This window comes from Lonchura striata, chromosome 13 (assembly GCF_050655825.1).
Source record: "Lonchura striata isolate lonStrDom1 chromosome 13, ASM5065582v1, whole genome shotgun sequence".
In the NCBI taxonomy this organism is placed as follows: domain Eukaryota; kingdom Metazoa; phylum Chordata; class Aves; order Passeriformes; family Estrildidae; genus Lonchura; species Lonchura striata.
In genome coordinates this window covers 3,670,097-3,697,825 of record NC_140715.1, presented here as the reverse complement: position 1 = coordinate 3,697,825, position 27,729 = coordinate 3,670,097, and the positions used below count along the sequence as shown (strand labels likewise).

At 46.5% G+C, this 27,729-nt stretch overlaps 1 long non-coding RNA gene across 1 annotated transcript; it reads right to left on the bottom strand.

The window, feature by feature from the left end:
* Positions 1-736: 736 nt before the first annotated feature.
* Positions 737-27,708, bottom strand: LOC146766112 (uncharacterized). The gene is made up of 2 exons (XR_014958257.1): positions 18,671-27,708; positions 737-18,269 (listed from the first exon to the last, which is right to left on the bottom strand). It is a non-coding gene; the product is annotated as an uncharacterized LOC146766112 (long non-coding RNA).
* Between the last annotated feature and the right edge of the window lie 21 nt (positions 27,709-27,729).

Below are 27,729 nucleotides of genomic sequence, written 5' to 3'. Positions count from 1 at the left end.
GCTCCATCCCACATTGTCAACAGGCATCACATGTGGAAAAGCACCGATTTTCCATCTTTACACTGCAGATTCTCCCTGGTTCCACCTGTGCCTTTCCAGCTATTTGTGTGTTTCTTCCTACCTTACATCTGTTTATCTTCTAAATGCTCCCTCCTGCCTTGGCTGTGGGCTCTGCTGGCACATCCCAGCTCCTCTGCTCTGCCCTGCAGGGCAACGCTGCTCCTGCCTCCAGCCAGGAACGGGGATGGTGTTGCACAGGGGCTCTGTGGATCCAGAGCTGAACATCCACAGACTGGCAAGGAGAGAGCCTCAGAACATGGCAGATTTCAGAGGACAAGGGAAAAAATTGCACATTTTTTACTGGGGTTATTCCTTTTCTAAATTTCAAGCCTTTAAATGTTAAGACTGTGGCTTGGCAAATTTGGCATTGCTATTGGGGGGGGGGGGGGGTTATTTACATAATAAATATAAATAAATCTATTAAAAATGGAATCACAGAATCACAGAATGGTTTGAGGTGGAGTGAACCTTAAAGCCTACCCAGTCCCACCCCTGCCATGGACAGGGACACCTTCCACTATCCCAGGCTGCTCCAAGCCCTATCCAGCCTGGTCTGGGGCACTGCCAGGGATGGGGCAGCCACAGCTCCTCTGTGTGAGGGCCTCCCCACCCTCACAGGGAACGATTTCTTCCATATATCCAACCTAAATTTCCCATCTTTTAGGCTGAGCCCTTGTCCTACCACTGCAGCTCCTGATGGATAATACATAATAACACATTATACAGAGATAGATATGTATCAAAAACACTGGGAAAATGGTGTCTTTTCCCTAATCCTCTTGCCATTTCACCTGACACTTTAAAAAATATCACAGAGTCAAACACTCGTCGTGAAACCTTAAAAAAATTGACTGGCGTGGTGAAAGTTTGGTGGTGACATCAGCAAAGGAAAACAAAGCCCCAAAATGTCAAACATGGCTATGACATCGAGCTGGTTGTAAATCAATCGCCAGGAAAAACTCCTGACCTACATGAACAGAAGCAGGAAACAAAGAAACCTCAGAATAAAATCCATGGCTGACAGAGCTTAGCACAGGGAAGTTGTGTTTGCAGAAGAAATCCTAGCAACAGTACGGGGTCACTGCTCGGTGCAGACAGGAGCATTGGGAAGGATTATGCAGAAAATGCAGAAGGGTTCAAACAGACTTTTAGTCGGTATTTGGAAAGAAGGATGATTTTCTTTCGTTGCTCGAAGATGATGAAATACTTTCCAGTCTGGGAGGAGCAGAGAGGGATGTTAGGATCTCTCAGCAATGAGGAGTTTGAAACCAGCACCGCTGGCAGAGGCGCTTGGGCCCCGCTGATGCTGAATGGGAACAGCAGCGGATCTGGAAATGCCCAACTTATCAAAATCTGTTCAAGCAGAAGGGAAGCAGCAGGAATCAATGAACCGTGGGAGGAAGGAGCAGCTCTGGGTCACAGCAAGGGAGGGTTTGTTCTAGCCTGTCTGTCATTAGCACGGGCAAGGGGAACTTGGAGCCACGTGGAATCAGGGAATCACAGGGTGGGGAAAGCAGGGAGGAACCTCAGGGCTCACCTGACCCCCCGCTCCAGCAGGGTCACCCCAGAGCTCAGGGCACACGACTGAGCTCAGAAGGTTCTGGAGTATCTCCAGTGAGGGTCCAGCTCTCCTGACAAACTGGAGCCACCCTCTTGCCCAGGCTGGTGGCTCTGAGGTACAGAGATGCCACCTGGCACTCACTCAGACCAAAGTTTTCTTCTCCATAACAAAACTTTGAATTCTTGGTCAGCTCACAACTTTCTGCTGGAGGTAAGAGTCAAACAAAAAAAGCTCTGGGCTCAAGCTGTGCTCTGTTCTTGCCCACATGCAGGAGCAGGATCTGTATCCAGGATTTTTGTGAAGCTGTTCTTGGCTGCACACTGGTCCCAGTGACTGTGCAAAGCTGGTTTGTGGCCATGAAATGTCCCAAAATGGGCACACAGAGAGCCAGGAACCCTGTGCTGTGGCTCTCAGAGCCAGGAGCCCTCCCTCTCCCAAACCCACACCTCTGCTGGCTCCAAGTGCCAGCTCCAGAGCTGCTCTAAACAAGTTTAACTCCTGTTTTCTCCAGCAAGAAGTGAAGTGAATTAAATCTCTGTTCACTTTACACCCCTCTGTAAGCTCCAAAGAGCTAAGGAGCTGGAAAGATTTAAGAGATCCCAGAAGCTTTTTCTGCTTCAGGGTAACACCAAAGACCACCCCAAACCCAAACATTTTGGGCGCAAAACTTCCACTTTGCAACTCCCTGATGTTTCCAATCCCCCCAAAATGCGTTGCCCTAAACAAGGTTGTGCAGAGTGGAAGTTGTAAAACACTGTTGGGTCTCCCATTAGCGTAATGAGGCTTCACCAAAAACAGAAGAGCAAGAAAAAAAGATTAATCAAAACCCTACGTGAATTTATTTATGGATCACAAAAAATGTTTCCAGAATATCCAAGACATAGTCGAGGGATAAAGTTAGATGAAGTTCGGATTTATCTCGATTACCTAACCTGGCATTAAAATCCTTTCCACTGATCAGCAAACAGAGGGATAAAAAGATTTTAGAGACATTATGTAGGTCTGGAATAATTCCCAGTACGAGTTCCTATAAGAAGAGGAATTGTGGGAGGAATACAAATATTAATCAGAAGAAAAGGTTCTAAATTGGGAAACTGCTCTGGCAATGAGACAAAAGTCTAAGTCATTAGTGTAACAACCTCTAATCCCTATCAGAGCAGCCAGTCTCATGACAGAGATGGACGTGAAATGGCTTTCTCCATAAATATTTCAGGTTTGATTAATTCTAACTTTCTATGTCTGGACGTAACAAATATGTTGTGAAAAATATCATGAAAAAGCAGAGACATTTGGCTGAACAATCCAAAACCGTGTAGAAACTTCATTTTCTAGGAAATGGAGAAACACATTTTAAAGCTGTTTTCCTCTTAACTCCATGCAGAAAATTCCCCAGTGTCCAACTCTTTAAAATAACTTCTCCCCAAAAGCAGCAGCCTATCTAATTAAGTCCAGAACCATGCTACCAGTTTGACCCCGATTTCAATTGGCAACTCCCTGGCAGGCACCAAACTACCTCTATTAATTTTTTTTTTTTTTTTTTTTTTTAGGGATAGCAGTTATGATTTATAGGAAAAGCAAAAAAAAGAAGTAAATATTTTCTAGGTCAGGCAAGGCGAGAAATGCCAGGCACGGTCCTGCGGTGCCAGGATTCACACGGAGCATCAGGCAGGAAGCTCAGAGTCCTGCTTTGGTGACAAGTCCTCATGTAAAGCAGATCATCCCCACCCAGAGACTGAAGCACATCCATATGCATAGCAAAGCTCCGAGATTACTCCCAGCGCTCCCTTTTTCCCAGTAATTACAAATCTTTTCCTTTCAGAGGCTGTAGAAGAAATATTCTTCAGCATAAGAAGCTCCCCAACACCCCCGCAGTTGTGACAGTTCTGCTGTGTTGGGGCTACACCAGATGAGGATGGATCCCACCCATTTTTGGGGGAAAAGGACTTTTTGGGCAGCTCTGTCTGTCCCAGGTTCCTGGGCAGCCTCGGCGTGGTCAAAGGGGAATGGGCACACAGTGAAAACTTGAATTTCACCCTGCAGTGGGAGAAAGGGACCTGTAATGGTGGTCTTTGGCTGATAAATAAAAAAGAAATAAGTAACTATTCCTTAATAAAGCAGGAATTTCCTGTTTTCCTGTGTGACAGGGAAGCTGCAGTGTTTTCCTACCAGGCTCGTAGCCATGAGGTGTCCTAGGAGAGGTTGGTACCTCCTCCATCAGCACCAGCACAATGTACAGGAACTTTACCTTTGAGCTGATGGATAGGATCCCAGAATCCCAGAATATCCTGAGTCAGAAAGGACCCACAAGGATCATCAAAGTCCAGCTCCTAGCCCTTCACAGGAAAACCCCAAGAATCCCACGATGAATAATTCCTGCCTTAAAAAAAAAATATATCCTCAAAGTACTGAAGGATTTTGGAAAAGCAGAGGGACAACTCTCAGCTCTGCTCTCTGGTACAGGGACAGCATCCAGGGAAGAGCTGGAGCTGGGCTAGGGCAGGGCCAGGCTGCATTTTGGGAGGTGGTTCTTCCCCCAGAGGGTGCTGGGCTCTCCCAGGCTCCCCAGGGGATGGACAAAGCCCCAGGGCTGCCAGAGCTCCAGGAGCCTTTGGACACTGCTCCAGAGATGCACAGGGGGATTGCTGGGCAGAGCCAGGGGCTGAACTGGATCATCCTTGGGGTTGGACTGGATCATGCTTGGGGTCCCTTCCAGCTGAGGACATTCCTTGATCCTGTGGGTTTAGCATGTTGCAGTTTGACCTACTTTACAATAAAGTTGCCATCCAATTTCCCTTCATGTAAAGGTTTCCACTTCTGATGTTATAATGGGCTCCTTATGTAACACTGGAGTGCAGTTTAAAGACAGCTGCATTAGATCCCAATTTTGCTTTTAAGTAGTGCTCCCAAACTAATTAAATCATCATTGCCTGAGTTTGCACCCTGCAGATGAGGAATTCTGCTTCCCAGAGCACTCTGTGTCCTTCCCAGCTCCCCGAGCCAAACCCGTGGCTGCCCAAGCACACAGCAAATACCTGCAAACACTTCGGAGCAGGTGGAAACACCCTGGGGACAGCTGGCACAGAAACTCCAAACAGAAACAAGTGCTCCTCTAAAGCATGAAATGAAGGATGAAAATACAGCTGAACAACATGGAAAATGAAAGCAGGATGGAAAGAGGGAAGTTTGGGATCACTAAACACAGTTTTAGACTAAACCAACTGAGCTACAGTGGCAGCCACATCCATAATTCAGGTCTCCCCCATGTGGAGGAGCTGGAGATGTTCTCCAGCCTTACTCTCCACAGCCCTGCACAACTTGTTAGCTGCTCCTCTGAGCCAATCCATCTAAAATCTCCATGTTTGGATCATTCTGGATTGTACTCAAGTTCTCTTCAGTGACAGGAGCTTTGGGACAGGGGTCACCATCCCTGGAAGTGTTCAAAGAATGAGAAAATGTGGCACTTGGTGATGTGGGCATGGGGAAGTTCAACCAAAGGCTGGGCTTGATGACCTTGGAGGTCTTTTCTGACCTTAATGATTGAGTGATTCTCTGATAATGAAACACTGCTCTCCAGAGAAACCAGGGAGTTTGGAGAGAGGGAGATAAACTGGGCTGAAGGTGGGTTTGAGCAATTTCAGTTTTCAAAAGGCACCTGGCAAAGCCCGGAGTCAGCAGGTGAGTTCCAGGGCCCGCATTCCCAGCTCCAGGCTGGGAATCCCTGGGAAGAGCTGCACTGCTCAGGGATGGTCTCAGCCCCAAGGTGCTGCAAACACTCCTGATTCCACGGTCTGGACATTCTGAATCCTGATTCCACGGTCTGGACATTCCCAAGGAATGTTGGTTTATGGCTGTCATTGGTCTTCCCTCCTTTTCTAAAACTTCTCCACAGGATTCCTCTCTGTGCTTTTCCCTCTCCTTCCCCAAAGTCTGTGCTGGAGCATCCCACACTTCCTGCTCCTGAGATCCAGCTCTGCTTCTCTCGTCCTGGTGCCCCACTGCTGGTGGGATGCTCCCCAGTTCCTCACTCACAGTGTCTGTTCTACCCCAAAAATTGCCTTTATTTTCATCCTCCTCACCTGCTTCAGGTCTTTCCCAGGTCCCTCTGCTTGGCTTTTGACAGCTGAAGGAGCCTCCCTAATTCTATTTGGCAGGACAGTGAGTCCCCATCAGCCTCCCGGGAATTCTTAATTCATTTCTACTTTTGACCTACACAGCAGCCCGAGGCAGTACAATTTATTAATCAGTTAAATGAGAACATCTGACTTTCTGATTTAGACCTGATGCCTCATAATTTCATGGGATATCCAGAACTTTTCCTATTCTTATTTTAACTTTTCCCATTTCCTCTTATTTTTTCCTAGCTAGGAGATCTCAAGGTTTCTGACCCATGCCTGACTATTTCCCATCCTGTTGCTAAAACCTTTCTGTCCTCACCTACTTTCTGTGGGTGGAATTCAGATTAAAAAGCTTTGATTTCCTCTTGGAGTTGCAATACCTCATAGATTGACACCTCCAGGTAGAAACCTAAATTTAGGAGTCTCAATCTCTGAGCTAAAGAACTCCCACCCATCCTTTTTAACTCTGTTTTATTCTTTATGGAGACAGGATGAAGAGAACTGCAGATATTAATCAATAGGTGGGTTTGCCAAACATTTATACAGTGACATGATCACATAATCGTGTTTTCCTTTTTTTTCCCCTTTGCTAAAAATTTCTTTCTCATTCAGCTGGAATATTTTAGTGCTGGGGCCACTGCTCCAATGTTTTCATGGAGTTTTCCTACAGGAGCTTTATTTATGAATGATAATCATACTCTTAAATTTAGTATAAAATAGAATTGAATAGACAAACTATTCTGCATTTCTTAGCTCTGACTTCCATCTGCTGCTCCTGACAGCCACAGGAACCATCTGCTTCTCTTCCCAGGGTCACACTGGACTATCCCATCTGATTTTGTGTCACCCCCAAACCTTGCCAGTGCCACCTTCACCCTCCTCCCAAATCACTGACGAGTTCCTGACCATGGCCAAGCTGCAGAGCTCCTTTCTCTGGGGAAACAGAGTTTTCCTCTCACTTTTTGCCCCATTTTATCTCAATCTTATTTCCCTACAGAGGACATCTGATTACCTCAGCTTAACCACTTGAAGAGTCTTTAGAGAAAGACTTACTGGCATTTGTTTGGGAGTCCATGTGCACTTTATCAGCTGCACCAGCCTTACCTACGAGCTGGGTGACATCTCCAAAGAGCTCCAAGAGATTGATGAGACACTGCCTCCTTCTGCAAGAACTGTAATGACTTCTTCCAAATAAATCACATTTATGAAATTGCCTCCTGGTTCTCTTCTTTATTATTGTAGTTTTTACCCACTTATTCAGGCTGAAGGGAGATTTACTGATCCCTGCTTTTCCCCATTTGTCCTGGAGACCTTTTCCTCAAGGCTGGAGACACATTTGCCACTGTCCATCCCTCTTGCAGTGTGGTCAACTCAAGTGACACTTTTCATGCTACATTTAGCTTTCTCTTAATCTACTGTTTGAGGTCTTTCAGAGCTCCTGATCGAGTATCATCTTATCTTGTTTCTTTCTGACTGCTCCTTTTATTGATTTGTTCCAAAATGTCCTCTGCTGGAACTTCATTTAGGGACAATTCCTCATGCCCTCCACTGCTTCACCACTAATGCACCCCTTCCCAGCCTTCCTCTGTAATTTGTTCCCTATTATTACTGTTTCCTATCCTTCTGCCAAGTTTCTGAGGCATTTATTATGTCAATAATTTCCTTTAAAATCAGTCCAGTTCACCTCTTTGGGGCTCCAGAGTTACAGCATTTGTATAGATATATTTTTACATTTTTTATTGATCTCATTGCCCATTTTTCATGGGACCTGCTTAGCTGGGACTTTAATTGCAGGGCCCATTCTTTGCTATTTCCTTCCTTGATGTTATTGATTTCAGCTCCTTCCATTTTTCTAAATCACGTGAATTTTCTTCTTTCTCTTGAAGAGGAGCTGTGATCTGGAGCCATGTGCAGTTGTTTATTTGGTGAGTTTCCACAACTGCCAGCTATAAAAAAAAAAATCCCTCCTTGCTCCGGAATGTTAAAACCTAGTTTGCAATGTTGATTTATATAGCTTATCTCTCCTGTAAAAACTACCTCACCAACGACTCAGAATCTGCCTGTCTGCTGCTGTGACAATTTATAACTCAGTGATTTCACTTCCAAGTCTCTTTCCTGCTCACTGCTGACGTTGGTACCCACATCACTCACACCACCAGCTCCCTCTAGTACCAAGTGTGGACACAAAAGTCCAGCAGAGCTCAAAGCACTGCAGAAAATGAAGCTTTTTTTCTCCCCATGTTTCAGTAATACATTTCATTAACACCTCCTGGTTTGAGACTTTGGTGATTGCTCACTCTTGTTAAATTTTTTATTTTCTCTAATTCCCATGTCTGTTCCTGGCACGCTTCAGGCAGGCAGTTGGATCTTTTTTTATATGTTTTGGTATCTGTTTCCTCTTTCATAAATGTGGTACAAAGCACTTGTTTCTATTTATCTGTTGATTTTTTGATCACTTTCTTCTCCAGCTTAGAAAATCTGATCCTGACCTTCAAGGTGCATCCTGCTTTTACCACAGCCTTTGAGCGAGCTCTTTGTAAGATCACATCGATGATTAATTAAACAACTGAACAGAACACCGGGACACACCAGCAGGGCTCCAGCCCAAACTCCAGCCTGACAGGGCACCCACATTACAATAAAACCCTCTGCGTGAGGAACTGCCGGCTCTGAGCTGCCAGGACAAGAAATTTGGCTGGATCCAGGGCTGCCAGAGGAGCTGCTGTGGGCAAGTGCAGCCCAGCCTTGCTGGGTGCCCACCCAGTGCCTCTGCTCATGGGCTGCCCTCCCAAAAGCAATAAATCCCTGGCCCAGGCCCGTTGCTGTGCCTGCACGAGGCTCTGACATCCATCAGAGCAGGGGCTGCAGCAGATGGGCTCTGCCTCACACAGAAACAAGGTAAGTGGCTGGCCCAGCCAGAAATGCTGGGCACACTGATCCAGACCATATTTCTTTAGTCTGCTTCTCAGAGAATCATGTGGAACAGTTTCAAAAGCTTTCCTAAAGCAAAATATGTCCCATCTGCTGCCTCCTCTTCATCTCCTAGACATTATTTTCTCAAGGAAAGAAATTACAGTGAGCTTGCATGATTAATTCTTGCTAAATCTTTGCTTTTCCATCTCTTATTTCCTTTAAATTGATCACGTAATATTTTTTTTTTTTGTCAGACCTTTTTCTGGGAAGAGTGGTCCCTCATTCCATGGTTTGTCTTTTTCAAAGGAGTGAACTGTGTTTGCCTTTGGACAGAGCTCAGTGATCTCACCTGCCTTGCAGGAGCTTCCAGGGCAGCCACTAATGCTTCAATAATTGCTTCAGCTCCTGCCTGCCCTGCCCACATGGCTCTGCCAGCACAGCCCCAGAGCAGTGTGAGGCCAGAGCTGCTAACCTGGAAAGACAAAGAGAGAACAAATCTAAAGCACAGCCCCGGAGTGAAAGGACGAGAGGGACGAGGCCTCGCTCACCCTCTTCCCTTCTCTCACAATAAATAGTTTAGCCCAGTGCACAATCATGCAATGGTTGGGTTGGGAGGACCTTGAAGTTCAGCTTGTTCCACTCCCTGCCACGGTTCCAACCCTTCCAGGCTGCTCCAAGCCCTGTCCAACCCTGGGCACTCCCAGGGACGGGGCAGCCACGGCACACGGTGTTAAATTAGCAGGAAGCTGCCTTCCAGCTGAGGAGAAGCAATCTGCCAGCTCCAGGAAGGCTCTGGCTGAAAATCCATTTGAAATTGAGAATTTTTTTGCCGACTGTGCTGCCGGGGATTGAAACACCGGGAGCACAGAGCAGCTGCACAAGTGCTGACAGATCTGCTGACTTCCAGGGAGAGCACAGAGGGGCCTCTCCTGAGACACCTGGCTGGGAAATGCTGGGGAGGAGCACCAGCTCCTGCTGCATGTCACGGATCCCAAAGGGAAATGCAAGTGAAGGATGCTGAGAGGCAAAGTCAGGCTGCTGGCTGCAGATTTAGCCCCAGGGTGCTGTTGGCAGTTTCTCTGAAACGCTCCCAGTTCCACACGCAGCTCCAATTAGGCACAGGGGGAGGAGATGCTCTCCGGAGGTGATGGGCTCCATCAGAACGTCACAGAAATCAGACTTGGGGAAATCAGGCTCAGGAAAACGTATAGGATGTGTTTAATTAAGTGGGAGCTGGGGGAAATCTGTCATGAGCTAAGGGTAAACAGATTGCTGAGGGTTGGTACAAGTACTCAGTGTATCGAGCCAGTGCAGAGAAATAGCTTAGTACAGATAATAGGTGAAATTTTACATCTCAAAATGGACTAAAAAAAACTAAACAAAGCTGCCCCCTTAATTAAGAACTATAAGTGCATTTATATAAAAATGGGGCAGTGTTAAATTAAAGGGGAAAAAAAAGCTAGATGAAATAAAACGCAAGTAATAAAATCAGCAGCAAACAGCAAATCCCAGTGACAAACCCAACAGAGTGCTAAAATATATGGCCATAAACTACAGAAAAGTGAGTATAAGTCATAAAAGTGAAAGATTCTTTTTTTATATCGAAGAGAATGTTTTAAGGAATCTAGTCAGACTGAAATTCTTACTGGAAAAGACCATACACTGAAAGTGTCTGGCAGTGAGAATGTAAATATATGAGCAGAGCTACCCCATCAGTCACCAGAGAAAGGAGACTGAGTGCTTAATGCTGAGAGGTGAAATACCAAACACGGGCCCCTCTATTATTCATAAAATAAATGGATATAATAGCACAAAGGGGGAAAAAGGTTAGAGAAGCAATTTCCAGGAGCAGAGGCTGCTGTGCAGAGCTCGAGCAGGCACCGAGGGGCTGCTCCTGCCTCATCTCCTGCAAAAGGAGCCAGGGGATGAAGCAGCAGAGAGCTTGGGCTGCCCTTGGAGCACAAAACTGCCCTCGGAGTGCACACCTCAGAGACCTCAGCAGGCACTGAGCTCCCCACAACTCCAGGTGAAGCGAGATGAAATGGCAGGAGAGGTCACAAATAAGGAATTCACTCCCCCCAGCAGCATTGGAAAAGAATTCCACAGAATCAGAGAATTCACTGGGCTGGGAAAAAAAACCTTCGAGACCATCGAGCCCAACAATGAAAGCCTCAGTACATCCAATTCTGGTGTTCCCGTCAAACACTGTGGGAAGATTGGATTGGGGGCAGAAAAGAGCCATAAAAAGGATATGAGGAGAGGAGAATGTGTAGCTGGGAAGCTTAAACAGCTCAATTGTGGGGCAATTCCATAAGAACTTTCACAAGGGGGAAATATCAACCAAGGCTTTTTAATCTCGCCGAGACAGAAGAAAGACTGAGGACTGAAAAATGAAAGTGATTCAAAGCAGAAATGAAACCCACATTTTTTAACAGCAGTGATGATTAAATTTGGGAACAAACTACCACCTGAAGTGATGGATTTTTCAACTCTTGACATCTGGAACATATGTTCCTGTGAAAAGTTCAAGTTTTGATAAATAAGGATTTTTTTCTTCCCTGAAAAATAATTTTGTCAGAAAATTCCTCGCCACTGTTCGGGTTTCTTGTCTACTTAAAAAAGATAAAAGATGAGACAGAGAAACAGCTTTGTACATTGAAAGTTGGTCAAAATGATAATAAAAGCAGAATAATGGAATTCCTAGATAAGGAGTATGATATGGCAGGAGTTAATTATCACAGCGACTGTAATGAAAATTTTGCATCACTAATATTCCAGAACTATTTGAACATTTCTTTATAATCATGATCAAAAGGGAACTGCTTGACATAATCTACTTGAGCACTCGAGAGCCTTCAGATAGCGTTTTTCAGGCAGGGCTAATCCCGAGGAATGCTGAAATTGTGGATGCTCCCAAATGCAAAGAGCAGACAGGGCACCAGGCAGAGCCCTGGTGTCACCAACTGGAATTTCCTCCCAGCCCGGGCTCCTCAGCAAAGGTGTTAAGTGGCATCGTTCCAAGGATCATTTTTAATTGCAATCAAGGCACCAAGAACTCTTGCACAAGTGCTTTTAATACACTACAGGAATGAAAAATGACACATGAGGCGCTGACAAGTTGTGGAGCATCATTAACCACACCACAGCCATTAACAAATGTGCCAAGGCAGGCTGGTACAGCTTCGTGGAATTCAGGAGCTGGGCTCCACATCCTTGGAATTTTTTTAGTCAAATACTTCAGAAGAGTGAAGCTCATCCTGAATCAATAGGATGTGAAGCATCACTGAAAAAAAAAAGAACCCACATCCTCTGGGGATTTTTTATTGGCCTGAGAATTGTGGCACTCCTCAGTAAATGTCAGGCTTATCAGCATTGTGAGTAAGCATCAGTTAGCTCTCAAACGAGCTGACTCTGTTCATTTTTCTCAGAACTGTGTGTAATATTCTCCTGGCAAGGAACAGCTCTTTTAGTAGACTGCAGCACAAATTTGTAAAAGGAGCTTGTCTCAGCTCTGATCCAAAAACCAAAAGAGATCCAGATTAGATGCCTGTGGAAAGAGCTGCTTTTTGACTACAAAGCCCAGATCATTTGGAGTTAAAGCGATGCAAGAAGTACAAATTTCTCCTTTTCAGATCACAACAGATGCGCCAACTGTAAGAAAACTTTCTTCCCTAGACTTGTTTACCTACTTCAAATTACATCAGTAGCTTCAAGTGTATTTTTGACCCGTGAGTGGTTAATGACATCAATCTCTCCAATACATATTCATCCCTTTCTAAAGACCCTCTCGTTATTTCTCCCGTGTAGCTTTCCTCTTTCTAGTGCTCGCTGAGCTCCAGCAGCCTCGTGGTGAGATCTTCATTAGCATTCAAATAAAAATTCATTGTTTGCCTGTGTAGTGGGGGAGAGGAGCCATCACAAGTGTTTACATTGCGAGCCGCGTTCCGTTTGCTCCTGACAGAACACAACAAAGCCCAGCAAAGGCTGCGCTGGGTCGGGGAAGGTTCCCCTGCTCCAGCAGCGGCTCTCCAGTCCAGATGCTCAGGGAAGGGGTTTGGGAGCGCACCAGGAATGCAGCAGCGCTTTCCTGGGATGTTATTGTGCTTCCCAACAACGTGTGCCTTGGGACTTTGCGAGTCACAATCCTTTGGTTTTACTGTCAAACAGGTTCTGCCTTTAACTTCCCTCCATTAACTTCTCCCGCTACCCCCGGAGCACAAGGAAACTCCGAGCATCCATAATATCCCATGGCAAGGGATTTTACAGCTCCACCACAAGGTTTGTCAAGAACCATCAACCACATTATGCTGATTTTCAGTTGTTGCTTTGCAAGAGACTCTAAAGGGGCTCCTCAGTTTGGAGAGAGTGAGGAGGATGTGAGTGAGACTTGTAAAATTATGGTGAGGCCACCACTCCTGTCCTGTGCCCAGGTCTGGGCAGCAACCTGCCAGAGAGCCCTGGAGGGGCTGGAGCGTGTCCAGGGCAGGGAACGGAGCTGGGAAGGGGCTGGAGCCCCAGGAGAGGCTGAGGGAGCTGGGAAGGGGCTGGAGCCCCAGGAGAGGCTGAGGGAGCTGGGAAGGGGCTCAGCCTGGAGCAAAGGAGGCTCAGGGGGACCTTGTGGCTCTGCACAGCTCCTGACAGGAGGGGACAGCCGGGGGGTCGGGCTCTGCCCCAGGGAACAGGGACAGGAGGAGAGGGAACGGCCTCAGGCTGGGCCAGGGCAGGCTCAGGGTGGGCAGCAGCAGGAATTTCCCCATGGAAAGGGGGCTCAGGGATTGGGAGGAGCTGCTCAGGGAGGTTTGGAGTGCCCATCCCTGGAGGTGTCCAGGGAAAGGCTGGAGGTGGCACTGAGTGCTCTGGGCTGGGGACAAGGTGGGGATCAGGCACAGCTGGGACTCGATGGGCTTGCAGGTCTCTTCCAGCCTCAGCAGTTCTGGGGTTCTCTGGTCATTTCTAGGACAGGTGGAGAGTGCAGGCAGAGGAATCATGGTCTCACCCATGAGAACATTTCTTGTGTAGCTCTGAGTAGGTCTTTTAGTGCCCTTTCAGGATCCTTTCATGAGCTTCAAACTTGTGAACTGTGGTTACTCACTAGAAAAAATTTCCCAAATATGTTGGTGTTTGTCTATTTATTCTGTTTCTTCCTTATCATTTCTCCTCCCTTGCTCAGCACAGCCTCCACTGTGCCCGTCTGCAGTTCTGCATTCACTCCTGGGGACCTTCTCCAGGATTGTTGTGACATCTCCCAACTTCCATCCCTCCTGCAGGGAAACTGATTTAAGTGACAGGTTACACACTATTGTAGCTCTATAATTGCATATTTGTTTTCCTCCAGAGCTCTTGAGTGATTACCAGATGGTCTTGGTAATTTCTGACTCTTCATCTTATCAATTAGTCCTAAAATGAATTTTATTGTCATTTAATTTGAGACGGTTCCTTACACTTGTCCCCATAAGTTTGGTTCTCATGGGAGAACAACCTCCCTCAACTACAGACAGCACCAACACAAAGCTCACTTTACTTTCCTCTCCTACAGGAAATCCTGTTAGAGACTGCTCATCTGTTTACCAAATCTCTGGAAAAATAGGATTCTGGCAATTTAGAATATATTTTTACACTATTTTTATGATTCCTTTAGTGAGTTTTCACCTTAAAATTTTGCCTTGCCTGCCCTACAGGTTTAGCTTCACAGTTAATGGTCTCTTTTATTTTTTCCCCCCATAGTTTCTTTATTTGCTCAGAAACCCCTGATTTTGAGTACTCTCTTTCCACTCTGCTGTTAGAATATTGCCTTTTTGGTCCCTTGTAGAATTATTTCACTTAGTGATATATTGCTCTGAGCTTCAGATAGGGTGGGTTTATCTCCTTTCTCATCTCCTGCATCCTTAGAGCAGCTGCTTTTAATTTCCTTTTAGGAAGCTCCTGCACTTTTGAATAGGTCTCATTTTTAAGTTAGGTGGTACTGTGAGAGTGTTGGGGGGGGGGGGGGGGAATCAAATATTCCTCAGATAACGTCACAAATCCCTCTGGAAAAAGAGAGGGGTTTTCACCAAAGCTTCCAAAGGAGGGAGGCTGGGGAGGAAAGGATGTGCAGCACCTCCAGCTGGAAAGGGAAGGATGGGGAGGACTCTGCCCTGGCACTGCAGGGAACAGGGACCTGGATGCTGGGAGAGGTGGGCAAAGGAACTTCCAGCACCAGCATCCAAAAGGGCCTGGTGAAAGACAGGGAGGGAATCCAGAGAAGCAATTCCCAAAGGAAAATTCCTGTTCAGAAGCAGGGATGCGCCTGTGTCAGCAGGATGATGTGAGCTCAGCGTTCAGCTGGAAGGATCTCCTGTAGCTCCAGGTTCCCTGCACTCACAGAGAGGTGTCTGGGGCAGAGCTGGCACATGTGGCCTTTCCTCAGCATTCCAGGTCTGCTTTAACAGCAGGATCTGGGGGGGCTGTGGGGAGCTTGGGGTGAGAGCCTGTGTGCACCCCCCACACCCCAGCACTCAGGAATTACGGTTTCACAGGGACTCAGAGGTGCTGCAAAAGCACCCCTGGATCTTTTCTGTGTGATAGGCATCCAGGAAAAAAACAATCTCCCAGCAACACAAGAGGATGCAGTGTGGACCACAGCCTGCTGTCCTGGTGCCTCGTGCCTGCCTGGATGTGACAGCAGCTGGCCACACTCAGAGTGCTTGGGACCCTGGCACTGCTGGAGTGTTTGATTCCTTGTGGGGAGGAAGTGTGTGTATATTTAAATGAAAGTACAATAAAAGATGTGTCCAGGCAGTTTTGCCCAGAGCTGCAGGTGCCCAGCCCTGGGGACAGGCTCCCTCCTCCTGCAGACAAAGTTCCAAGCTGCAGTGGCCATGGCATAGCAATTGAACAGCTGGCAGATCCCACAAACAAACCTGCCAGATGTTCAGCCCCACAAGGGAGCCACTCTCCTGTCCTGCTGCAGAGACTGTGCTGTGCCTCCTGGTGGGTTGGCTTCTTGCAAAGAACGCTGGAAAACAGGGCTGGCTTGACAGCTCCTCAAAATTGGTGCTACCACAGGTTTGTGGAGTGAGCAAACATCAACAAGGAATAAATCAGAGCTGGGAGAAAGGCTGCTCTCCACTCTCCCTCCAGCGTGGCTTGTTTACACTCTGCACTGCAATCTGAAAAATGCCATCTCTAATGAATACTAAATAGTGGGAGGCTTCTCCTCAGCAGCCTGGTGCTGAGGCTGATTGCTGTGCAGCAGAATGTGCTGCTGAGAGTGGGGGCTTGGCTGTGGCTCTGTTTCATGCAGTCATAGAAACTGTCAAGCTCAGGTGCCTCTGTGATCTGCAGGCAGCCTCTCTCCCTGCACCCTTTCCTGGCTACCCATTTATTTTTAAAACGTTCCATTGTTACTGTCGCTCAGGTCTTGCAGCCAATTTTCATATCATTATTATTTCTGTCGCTTTAAAATTTATCTACTTATGCAATTTTAATCCTTTTTTTTTTTTCCCTAAACCAATTCACAGTAATATGTTAACAGCTGCCTTGTAGTGGAAGTCACTGGGAGTTAATACTCCCGAGCCCTCTCTGGTAAGAACTGACTCACCTCAGTGTTATAAATCTATTCTACACTGCCTTGTACCCCTCTCCTCAGAACATTCACATGGATCTGCTTCATCACCAGCAACATTCCCGACCCTGACTGTGCAGGGGACATTAAAAAAAAAACATACCAGCAAGCAGGAACACTTCTTCACAAACAAATGGCATCTAAAATACTTCTGCAGCTCCTTAAGCTGTGAGGCTGAGGAAGCAGAAGGGGATCTCTATTGCAGAAGATGGGGAATACAAAAGGAAGCATCATAACTGAGCCCCTGTTCACATTTCAGTATTCCTGCAGGGAATATATCTGCCTCTGTTTTGGGAGTTGAATGACATTTTTGGTTTTTCTCCTCCGCCAGCAGTTCCATCTTTCCTGTGAGGGTGGGAGGTGCTGAGGTTGCCCAGAGCAGCTGGGGCTGCCCCTGGATCCCTGGCAGTGCCAAGGCCAGGCTGGCCAGGGCTGGGAGCAGCTGGGAGGTGTCCCTGCCATGGCAGGGGTGGCACTGGATGAGGTCCCTTCCACCCCACACCAGTCTGGCATTGTGGGGTTATTCCAAACAAGGCATTCCTGTGGTGATAATTCCACATAACAAAAATACAGCACAGGAAAAGCACTGACCCAAAGGCTTGTTAATGCACACATAGCTAAGAGTTTGTTGGGTGATATTTTTTTGTAAAATACTGAATTGAGGCAAGATCAGTGTTTCTGGTTAACAGCAAATTGTTCATCCCAACTGCAGTGGTTACTCTTTCTTCCTCCACTCATCTGCTGGAGTGTTCACATAAATATGCATGCACTTCCCACCCACACAGTATCAAACACTCCACAAGTGCTCCAGAGCCCAGGATAATCCGTTGTTTTGGAAGGATCAAACCTGCAGCCACGTGTGTGCAGTGAGCAGGAGATTCTAAAGCCCAGCACAGGGGCACTTCTCACTGAGCTGTGCAAAGGTCACCCTGTGCTGTGATTAAGCTCCTGTCAACACGGAGCCTGTAGGAGAGTTCAGAAAACACTCTGCAAGCAAGAGCCAGGTACTCTGGGTTAAAAGGTTATGAAATTTAGTCTAATCTCTAGTTCTATTTTCTTAGATGTTCACTATCAATCTATTATAGCAAAAAGCCAGTGCACCCCAAAATTTGGTTTCACAACTTCTTCTTTCACAGCTTCTTTCACATCACCCTGGCCATATTTATTGTAGGATCCCAGAGTGGTTTGGGTAGAAGGAGCCTTAAAAATCACTTCATTCCACCACCTGCCCCGGGCAGGGACACCCTCCACTAGCCCAGGTTGCTCCAAGCCCTGTCCAGCCTGGCCTTGGATACTTCCAGGGATCCAGGGGCAGCCACAGCTTCCCTGGGAAATCCATTCCAGAGTCTCACCACCCTCACTGGGAAGAATTTCTTCTCAAATTCCAATCTACCAGACAATTTCTACAAGGCTGCTCAGACTTGCAGTTCAAACTGTTCAGAATTCTCTCAAGACTCCCTTGAAATCTCTTTTTTAAGTCGTGCTGATTTGCATCATCATTTCCCAGACTGAAATGAAATAATTTCTTTTTGTCAAAACATTCCTTCCACCACTCTCTTGAAAACCACTTGTGACTCTGTGAATTATCACAGGAATTTCACATTTGGCACAGCATTTCTCCCAGTGAGAGGTTTGGATCTGTTGCCTTCCCAACTGTCCACAAAGTTCTCACACTTTCAAACACTGGGAGTTGTCCACAAATCAAACAGGACAAGTAAGATATCAAAAGATTTAACACCCGGGAGAAGTAAAACAGCAGAATAATCAGAATGTTTTCTAAGTGTACAGAAACTAACAGGGAGATGAGTCCTTGCCTCAGGAACAAAACAAGCTGATGCAATCCAATTCTGCTCTCCAGTGGATGAGACGTTGTGGATAAGGAAGAAGCAGCAGATCCCACACACCTGAGGCTCCTGACAGGGTCCCACCTGCATCCATAAGTGATGAATGCCTTGGCTGAAGTCCTGACACAAATCTGGTTGGAATCTGCAGTCTGAGAGCAGTTTCCAATGGCTCACTGTGAAATGCAAAGGACAAATTGAATGGTTACTCAGCTGCTCAGAAGATCCATTCAATATTTTATTGATAGCCTGGATGAGGGAATGGACTTTGTGTTTATTAAATCTGCCAAGATTAAATCTGAAGAGCGGCTACAAATACATGGGGGAAAGCAGTATTAAAAACTTTTGACAACTTGGACAAGTCTATAAATACAGAAGGCATCTCACTGCTAAAAAGCAGAGTGGTTTCACTTGGACAGGAGTAAAGTGCACAAATACAGGACAAGATACCAGCTGGCAGAAAGCAGTCTGGAAAAACAAACAATCAGAAGGTTCTGCTGGATCACAGGCTGTCCAGGGTTATTATCCTGAGCAGAGAGAAGGTTATTATCCTGAGCAGGTCTATTAGCAGAATTACCTGCCAGACATCTCACAGGTCCTCTGCTGTCTTCTGAAACACCTGAGCGCAGAGGCACGGCCAGGTTTGGGTGCTGCTCCTCGGGAAAGGCTGACAGGCGAAGCAGCAGGACAAGGAAAACATGGCCTGAATCAAGAGACTGAGAACAGGAGGTGCTCAACAGAGAGCAGAGCATGGAGAGGGGCAGGAACAGCCCTGACAGAGCAGGGCTGGTGCACAAACAGCCTGGTGTCAGGTCAAAGTCTGCTAAAAATGCAACTGAAACAACTGCTCTGCACAAGCAGCTCTGATTCTGCTGTGGAAGGAGGAGACGGACTGAGTGATCAGCTGAGTTCATCCAGCTTTACTTTTCAAGGGTTCTGTGCCCAGCTGAGGCTGATCAGAGTTTGTCTGTCCCCAGTTTGCCCAGATGTACCCCAGCAGCTTCGCACAGCATTTCTATCATTTCTGCATTAACATCATCATTAAGGTTAGTGGTTTATGCTCATCTTACCATCTTAGGGCTCCCTGTCTCACAAACACCTTATCAAAATGCTATTTGCCAGACCAGCATGACTCACAGCTCATCCATCAAAGGCCATTTTAATAATTAGTCCTCAAATACTAATTCAATAAAATCTTTGGACCTTGATTTTCCTTCCCAAGCAGAGCAATGGGCAAAAGGGCTCGTCATCCTTGGCACTGCTTCTCTCACACACACAGGATGCAGAGCAGAGCTGCTGGTGCCAGTCTGCCATCCCACTGACAGAATTTTAGAAACAACTACAATTTTAGCAAACATTTTAGACACTTGGGTGTCTCAGCTGCAGATTCACAGAGACACCAGGTCACTGCTGTTGCCTCCAATATCCAGACCAATCCCTGGCACAAAGGCAGGATCAGCTCTCCTTGTGTCTATTCTGACATCAGAAAAAATCTTCAAACACTTTAATCTTCCCCAGATTACCCATTTCAGTGATTCTACATCCTACATCAGCCATGTATCCCTGTTGTTAGTGCAGTTCAGCCTGTTTTCTCCAGCCATTTTCCCACAGAAAGCAGTTTAAGCTGCAGTGGCCAGGCTGACTAACATGACACCTTCTGAGCCAGATGAATTCTCAGGGTGTCAGGGAAAGCAGTCCTGGTTTATCAAACAATTATAATCAATTATCAATATTGATCAGAAGCAGCTACAGCTGAGCTTCCTGCAGGATCCATTGAATTAAATGGCTGTGCTGGAAGAAGAGCAAAGATCCCTGTGAAATTGTGCAGGTTCTGAGATTTATGAAAGCACAGCTCAATTTCATTGGCATTCAATCAGTTAAATCAACATTATATAAACCCTTATATATAGGGGTTCTTATATAAAAGAAATTGTGCAAGTCACAGACCTCGTTAGTTCTGTGTACCCTTCTACCACTGCTAAATTGAGTTGATATGTCAGAGAGTAGAAACCCAAAAGATTCCTGATTTATCATCTTAATTCTTTACATCTCCTCTCAAGAATTCACAGTGCTGTCATGCTCTCCTCCATTCCCATTACCTTCCTTGTAACATATTGGCCTTCTTACTTTTACTGAATAATTCCTGGTCTATTATATCTATAATTATACTAATAATTAAGCATGCCTTTTCATCAGCTAGCAGCTAATTACTTCTGTTCCTACCCAGCTTGCTCAGAAAACAGTCAATTCATCTGTATCCCCATCACTCTCCCCGTTGCTAAGCACTCAGTGCCACTCAGCAGTGCCACTGTCACGGTGTGGGGTGGCTCAAGGTGCTCTGCAGTCCCCGGGTGCTGCTGCCTTTCACCCTCACAGGGGCTCCTCACCTGAGAGAGGCTTTCCTCACCTGCCTGGCATTGATGCTGAGCCCAAACAGCTCTGGAGCTGTCCACGAGCAGCTCCTGCTTTCTGCAAGGAGCAGTCACTGCAGAGACAAAAAGAACTGGATTCCAAATCATCCTGTACCAGCTTGTGGGTCAGAGCATACCCAAGGCTGTGTTAGATGGCAACTGAAGTCATGAAGTCTAAACGCTTGATTATTTGGACTTATTCTGAGGAATGGAGCACTTCTCCCGTGAGGAAAGGCTGAGGGAATTTGGATTGTTCACCTGGAGAGGAGAAGCTTTGGGCTGAGCTCAGGGTGGCATTGCAGGGCCTGGAGGAGCCACAGGAAACCTGGAGAGAGAGAATGGACAAGGGATGGAGGGACAGGACACAGGGAATGGCTCCCAGTGCCAGAGGACAGGGATGGATGGGATATTGGGAATTGGGAATTGTTCCCTGTGAGGGTGGGCAGGCCCTGGCACAGGTGCCCAGAGCAGCTGTGGGTGCCCCTGGATCCCTGGCAGTGCCCAAGGCCAGGTTGGACACTGGGAGCAGCCTGGGATAGTGGGAGGTGTCCCTGCCACGGCAGGGCTGGGCTTTAGGGTCCCTTCAACCCAAAGCAGATTGGGCTTCCATGGTTCTGTGATCCTCTGGTGTGAAGAATCTCCTGCTCTCACCCTGGATCATTCCTGATCTGCTGATGTGACAGCTGGACATTGTCACTGTGTCTCTGCTCCTTGCTCTGCCTCCCGCCGACACCCTGCCCCAAATCACTCCCGCCAATTAGTATCAAACTTCAGTGACTTGGTGATAAATCAGCTCAGATTGGTTTTATTTCCCCAATTTTCTGTCATTTGGTACGTTGCAGGCTGCAGACAGAAGTGGACGTTCCAGGGCAGGAATTTTCACCATCGCCAGCTTTGGCAAGCTGCTTCCTTGCCTGCTCCTCAGGTAATGAAATCAGGGAAATTACCACTAGGGAAATGTTAATGGCTGGTATTTCCAGCCTTCCCAGAGACTGGGTTAGGCTAAACCCTTAATCCTTTTATCTGACTCATGACTGCATCCTCTGAAATGAAGCAATGCTGGCAAATGAAGTGGTTGTGCCTGATTCCAGCAAAATGAAAATTGGAAAATGAGTGAATTTGTTACAGAAAAGACTCAGAGTGGCAGCCAGAAAGGTAAAATGTTTTCAGATGGCAGGTAGACTATTTTCGGATTTTATATTGGAGGCTCAAAGCAAATGCATATAACCTGTCAAAAAAAAAAAAAAGACTTGAGAGGAAAACAAAAAGCTTGCATCATAAAACAGCAGGATCAGGGAGGCTCTTGGAAGTTAAAAGGTATCCTGCAAAAAGCTGAAGTTGTGTCTGAAAAAGGAAATCTAAAAAGAACATAAATTCTGGCAGTCTAAATGTAAAAGCACAATAACATAGATGGAAGAAAGAGTTTAGAAGTATTTTGCTAAAGAAATAGAAAAGAATGTTATAAATCCTTCTTGAACACATGAGGAGCAAGGGGCTTGTAAGCGCCACACAGGTGTGGAAGGAGCATTCAGAAAACACGATGCAATCACAAAAAAATCCCAAAAATTCTTGGGGTGTTTTTCAAACATCTGTTCACCTGGAGAATCCTGAAAACTCAAGAACCAGGATCATGTTTATAACGCCTTCACAGAAGGCTTGTCTTTATTTAAGGGTGTAAAGTGGTGATTACAAAGCAGATAAAAAGAATAACAACATTTCACTGGATGCCCGATGGAATTCACACAAGGTTTTTATAGAATGTTAAATATGAATCATCACTGAGTTAATACCCTGAGTACGTAACCTTTTGCTGAAAATTGCTGTGATTATCAAAGGACTGGAAGATAACTAATAAGAAATCATTTTTTAAAAATAAATCCAGTGGCAATTCAAGAAGCCTCAGACCACTAAGCCCAATGTCCATATGGGTCATGTTGGCTGAAGCTCCAGTAAAGAACAGAATTAGTGAATACATTAATAAAAGTAACATGTTAAGGAAAAGTAAACATGACTTTTGTAAAAGGAATCCAAGCCTTCTAAATCTGCTGGAATTCTTTGAAGGAGTCAAAAGCATGTAAATAGCAGAGCTCCAGCTGAGAATTTTTCCCTGCATTTCCAACTCACCCCAAGCTTCCAGAAACCTCATGCATAGAAGGTCTCATCAAAGGCTTTTAAATAAACTAAAACAGCCAGTGACTACAGGTAAGGACCTCACAGAGTTACAATTTAGCATTGGAAAAAGAAGATTATCCTAAAGGATGAGTTTTCACAGTGGAAAATGATCAGCAGTGGAGTCCCATGGGGATTAAGGTCCACGGTGTTCAATGTGCTCAGAAATTATTTGAAAAGTTGGGGGAAAAGTGAAGACGTTTTCTGATAAAAACTAAATTAATTAGGATAGTATTTACTGCAAAAAGTTCAAGATGCCACAACACTGAGCAAGCCTCATGACAAGGTGGAAGATAAATTTCAGCCCTGACAACTAGTATCTGTTATCCACAAAAAGCAACACTTTACACGCAGAGTGATGGGCTCTGAGCTAGTTTGCACAATTTAGGAAATGCATCTCAAAATTATAACAGCTGTTCTATGAATATATGACCCCATTGCTCAAGAGCAAGCAAAAAAAAAAAAAAAATCCCAAAGTTCCTAGGAGAGAAAAGTACAGCCCTGCCCCTGTTTACATCCACGGTGGCTCTGCTTCTCCAACAGGCAGCACATCTCTGCTCCTCTCACCTGAGACAAAACGAAACTCTAACAGCAAAAAGAGAAGCTACATGGCAGGATGACAAACATGGGGAGTACGAAAGTGCTTTCATGTGAGACACAGAGTTAGCTTGAATGAGAGGCTGAGCAGGAAGGGATGGCTTGGCATTTGTCGTTGCCAATTGTGCCGAGCAGGCCAAGTGCCAGCAAGGGGAGACGGACACCGAACACGAGCTCTGTCGTGTGCCTCTTTGTTCAGCTGCTGAAGCCTTCATATCCTGTCAGGCAACAATTCCGAGGGTTCTGGGAGGACTGTGACAGCTCCGTTTCCTACATCATCCCAGCGTGCTTTCAGGGAGATGTGAGGGGAAAGGAGGAATGAAAGGCTTGCAGTGCTTTTTGTGCCCATTACCTCAAAATCGTTGCTCATTAGAGGTCTCCACTTCCTCTCCCAGCTGTCCTCCCCCACCCCAATTTCAGAATTAAAATAAATAAAAGTAATAAGCCCCTCACGCACACACTTAGGCTGTGTTTACTAACATCTGCCTACGGTGACCCAGCTGTTTCTTGCCAGCCTCTTCAGGGATGTGTTTTAACAAGGCTCCTCTCACCTTTTCACACTTCCCTCATTTCCCAGCTCCTCTGAGCACTGTGAGTTCAGGCTGTTAACTCAGCTCTGCCTTTCAGTCACTTGTGCACTGACTTGTACCAGTTGGTCCCAAACCTGGTAACAGCCTCAAACTCCTGGCGAGCCATTAATAATACACCAGCAATCATTTTAATTGCAGCCGGGTGTCTGGAATTTTGGAGCTGCAAGCAGAGTTCCTTCTCCCCACAATATTATTGTCCCATTGTGCATTTTGGAGTTTAGCTCTCATTAAAAGTAATAGAGGGAAATAGTCTGTGGCAAAGTGAATGTGTTTGTTTTCACAGTTCACCTCCTGCTCCTCTGCACTCAAACACACTCTCACTCAGTGACAAGACCACAGCTGCTGCCACCGTTTACTTACCTGAGGAGTGCAATATTTAGCTGGAGGGACACTGGAGTTTTCTGTTTGTTAGTTATCAGGTCAACAACTCTCACCTTATCACTTCAGTTTCCATTCTGTTGATAAAACCTGTCAGCCTTCCTTGAGTGCTTCCAGGCCCTCAGAAGAAATCACATTAAATTGGCACAACCAAGTAAATCTGTAAAGGATGTGCTCCTGCCTAACCAAAGGGAAGGGGGGAGGGCTTGGATTTCTTTCCCTCTTCCTCCTTGCACGGTTCCAATGTCCGAGTGCTCGGAGCTGTGTTGAAATCCTCCCTGAGGATTCGGCAGTTCAAGTCAGATCAGGTCTTTGACTATGGCCCAGAGGAGATGTCTGCGGAGCCGAAACTGATATGTTTAAGTGCAAGAGACAATAATCATTTCTTCAAGTAGAAACTAAAAATACCCACAAGAAAGTGGTATTCATAATGGAGATTTTAAAGATCTGTGACACACCAGAGCCTGCACAGGAGTTTTAATGAGAGAGAGGTCAATTTAATTGGTCAGGGCCGGCAGTGCTTGGCTGGGTGAGGGGCTCTGAGGTCTCACACTCGCCGTGAGCGCCCGGAGCGTCACTGGACGAGCCGGTGTCACAGCCAGGGACAGCCTCCATCACCAACAGCACACGGCCCAGCCACGAGGAGAGGGCACGAAAAAGAGGAGGCAGGAGCAGACAAAGGAACATTCCTAAAGGTAATTGCAGGGCTGACCATCTCCATGTGCGGTTTGTTTCATTATAGCTCTGGGAATGCAGCTAAAGCAGCCTGTTAAGTTTGAAAGTCTGTTAGGGCTGACTTAACAAGGACTTGCTGAGCACCTCCGTCTGAATTCACATCCCTCCCCTGTGAAAACTCTCCTGGAGTGCTTGTGGAAACCCAGAAATAACTTCCGTGGACCATTCAATTACAGACAATCACCAGCCCGAGCTCGCTGTCCTCGTGGCACGGCTCATCAATCAGATTTGCTGTCACTGTGTCTCTTCTCATAGCAGTCACCAGAAGGCTCTGAGCTCCCTCCGAATCCATGTGACATTTACTGTCAGGGGCTGTCAACACCAAGAGATTCTCCCAGGGCCTCCGAGTTCATCACAAAGCAACGAGATCTATGCCCAAAGCTGCTCCCAGTCCCAGCTCTGGATTACAGTGACTGACTGAGGGGCTTTGCAGCACGCTAGGAACAGGGAAGCAGCAGAATGAGCCACACCTTATGCCCAAACACCTTTATTTTCTTATTATCTTCTCTTTTCTTATTGTACAACTGCTTAAGAGAGGTCTCAGGTGTGTGATTAATTAGCCTTCCTCAAAAATATCCCTTATAAACTTATTAAGAGAAAGCTGAGATTGTTTACTTGGAAATTTTGCCTGCCCATCTTTGGCATTGATCCTGCCTTCACTCTCTGTTTAACAACATAGTGACCTAGTGGAAAAAATTTATAAAACTTAATAAATTGCAGTTGGCACTATTGACAGAGTGTGTATATGCACATTTGAGTTTGTAGGAGCGTATTATAAGAAATCTAATAAAGTAAAACAAACACATTTGCTTTGTCTGTGAGCTGTGAAACGAGATAGCCCCTGTAATTACACTGTTTGAAGTGTATTTGGTCAAAGGGGGATGGCGAGATTTTTGGTCATAAATTTCTGGGTTTAACTTAAAATAACAACTATTATCTATCAAAGCTTACATGGTTTACATGGTCCACTAAGTTACTTTGCCCAAGATGTAGAAAAATAAATATGCAGATGAAACCTTAAGTTAGCAGGAGGCCACTATAAGATAAGAGGAACCAGCTCCAGAGAATAAAGTCCAAGTGCCAAATGTGCCTCTAAAAAAATAATCAAAACCTTGGAAATACATTCATTTTTTTCTGCACTTTGAGGGGGAATGGTCATTAGTGACTATCCAAACCAGTGACTGGAAGAGTGATTTCAACTGCAAAGGGTTTTAAATGAATTCACAATGTGTATAACCTTCTAGAACTTCTATGTCTATTTTTAGCTTGCTTTCCACAACCAGCCTGGTTCCCTCTTCCAACCAAAATAAATATATTTCTTAAGGAGCACAGTATTTATTTCCCTCAGGAGCAAAGTATTTATTTTCCTAAAATTATCATGATAACAAGCAGAGTTTTCTCAGCCCCTTCTGGTACGCTCTGTGTGCTGCTAACCCAGTGCTGACCAGCAGCTGAGCCCAGCAATCCAGGCTACTTTCAATCCAATTTATAGCCCATTTACCCCATGCACACCTCACCCACAGGGCTGGTAAAATGGCATCTTTGTGGCAGGGTCCAGTAAACAACACCCATTGCTCTCCCCTTATGCTCTGAGCCAATCTCATCACAGAGGCAATCGGGTTCCTTTGCATCATTGTCCTTAAATCCATCCTGCCTGTTCCCAGTCACCATCTTGCTTTTTTCGTTTCCAGGAGAAAGTTCCCCATCACCTTCCCAAAAGTCAAGTTAAATCAAATGTTTTAGAATTGTCCAATCCTTCTTCTTACCCTTCTTGTAAAATGCCAGAATGGTTTGGGCCATAGCCACCCCTGCCATGGCAGGGTCACCTTCCACTGTCCCAGTTGCTCCAAGGCCTGTCCAGCCTGGCCTTGGACACTGCCAGGGATCCAGGGGCAGCCACAGCTTCTCCAGGGCCTCACCCCTTCCCAGGGAAGAATTCTTCACTGAGTGTATGCTGCTTGCCCTTTCTCAGTCAGCAGAATCCTCTCCTGATTGCTGTGACCTTGCCAAGGGGCCCTGCAGTGACATTGGCCACTTCCCCCACCACCCCTGGGTGCACAGAACAAAATCCCAGCACCAGCAGGCAGAAAAGCTGCAGCAACACACTGCACCTGCAGCAGCTCCTCAGGGCTGGTCACCTCCTGCTCCTCAATGTCCCTTCCACTCTGCCTTCAAGGACACGAACTGGCTGAGCTGGGCAAGCCCAGCAGCAGAACCTCAGGTGGAACTGTCTGAACATTCTCCTGCCTCAGCTTTGAGAGAGGTCACTCTGTCTTCAGCATTTCCTCCTTCAGCCACGTTCCTGCTCAGCAGCCCCCAGCTCTGAGCTCTGCCAGCTCCACCCTGCCTTGCTCTGGACAGGTCCCTGCACAGAATCCAGGGTGGGAGAGGCTGAGGGGCCACAGGGCTCACCTGGTGGCACCTCCCTGCTCCAGCAGGGCCATCCCAGAGCTCAGGGCACTCAGGCTGTGCTCACAGCTCTGCAATGGCCCCAGCAGGGACAGCCACAGCCTCTGCACCCTCTGCTCAGGGCTGGCACTGCCAGGGCAGGAGTTCTGCCTCCTGGGCAGGGGCAGCTCCTGGGCTCAGCCCTGCCCGGGGCTCCGGGGCCATCGCTGGGGCTGGAGCAGAGCCTGGGGCTGCTCTGAGTGCTGCACACAGGGACAGACTGGGACAGACTGGGACACACTGGGACACACTGGGACAGACTGGGACACAGGGACAGACTGGGACAGGCTGGGACAGACTGGGACAGA